The sequence below is a fragment of the Rana temporaria genome, chromosome 5 (assembly GCF_905171775.1).
Source record: "Rana temporaria chromosome 5, aRanTem1.1, whole genome shotgun sequence".
NCBI lineage: Eukaryota > Metazoa > Chordata > Amphibia > Anura > Ranidae > Rana > Rana temporaria.
The window spans coordinates 295078293-295079901 of NC_053493.1; positions in this window are offsets into that span (position 1 = coordinate 295078293).

Genomic DNA, 1609 nt, shown 5'->3' on the forward strand with positions numbered 1-1609 from the left:
TTTGGAACCATTGGCATTTTTATAGCGATCAGTGCTATAAAAATGCATTGGATTACTATAAAAATGCCACTGGCAGTAAAGGGGTTAACACTAGGGGGCGGGAAAGGGGTTAAGTATGTTCCCTGGGTGTGTTCTAACTGTAGGGGGGGTGGACTGACATGGGGAAATTACTGATCTTCTGTTAATACATTGTATGAACAGAAGATCAGCATTTCTCTCCCTGACAGGATCGGGAGCTGTGTGTTTACACACACAGCTCCCGGGCCTCGCTCTGTAACGAGCGATCGCGTGTTCCTGGTGGTAATCGCGCCCGCCGGGCATGCGCAGGGAGTCGTGGGCGAGCGGGGGGCGCGCGCGCCCCTAGTGGCCTGCGCGCAAGCCGACGTATAGCTACTGGCTCTTGTGCAGGGGAGCCGACCTGCTGACCTGTGCGCTATTGGTTTGCCCCAGCCTCTCACCTCATACGAAGACCCCTACAGGTCAAGTCAAGCCTCTAAGTCAGGGGAGCCCAACCAGTGGCCCGTGAAGCCCTCTAATGTGGCCCGCGACTTCCTGCTCTGTGATGGAAAGCCCAGGTTGCCATTCATCAGTGTTGTAAATGGAGCCAGCAGTAGAGGAAGCAAGCGGCTGCGAAGCAGAGCCACATAAGCCGATGCTTCCGGCATAGCTCCACTCCTGTCACAAGCAGTGATACCAAATGCGCTCTGCCTGGGACAGCAACAGCTAGTGATACCTAAATGGAAGACTGTTATTAAAGGTACATTTATTACTAAAATCACAGTGTATATTTGGGCATATCTGTTCTGCAGATGTTACTGGGCTGCTTTCAAACTGATCTGCAGGGTAGGCTGCACTGAGCCATTGGCTTCTGTTACTACCTATAGGTTTGGTGCGCTTTCAGAAAGTACAACACACCTGCAGGATATAATAGAGGTCTATGGCAAAGTGCAGCTAACCCGCAGGAAAGCTGCAGGTGCACTGCTCTGCACCCACTGGGTGGGTAAACCACAGTGCATCATTGTGAAAGCAGCCTTAGGCCCCTTTCACACAATTGGTCTGACCCAATCAGACCCTCCATTCCCCTCTATGGAGCAGCATATGTAAATGGACTTTTGTTCATTTACACCTGCCTACCTCCAATCCAATCCGCTAAAAAAAACAGAACAGGGTCTGTCCCTTTCTGTCTGATCGTATGGGAGGGCTCATAGAGTAGAGTGGGCTATGTCCATGTCTGCTCTGCATATGCAGAATGGACATGGACCTGTCATCTGCCCGCTTTGCTCATTGTGGCCCGCGACTGGTTACCAAGTCGCTTAAGTGGCGCTCGCTCTTCAAAAGGTTGGGCACCCCTGCTCTAAGTGAATGGAGTACTGATTCCGCAGCAATCAATTGATCTTCAGAGGTATCCAAGACCAGACTACGTTGACTTAGGGATCTGTTTCCAAGCTCCTCAAGTGTAGATTACATGCAATGAAAGAAGGAGTGCTCCATGGTGTAGTAATCCAAAATTATTTAAAAAACAAGTAATAACTTAAAAATTGCACAGTTCAGCTTCAAAAACAAGGATATTTCCGGTCTTGGCCGCCACTGGAAGTGACGACACCTGGCT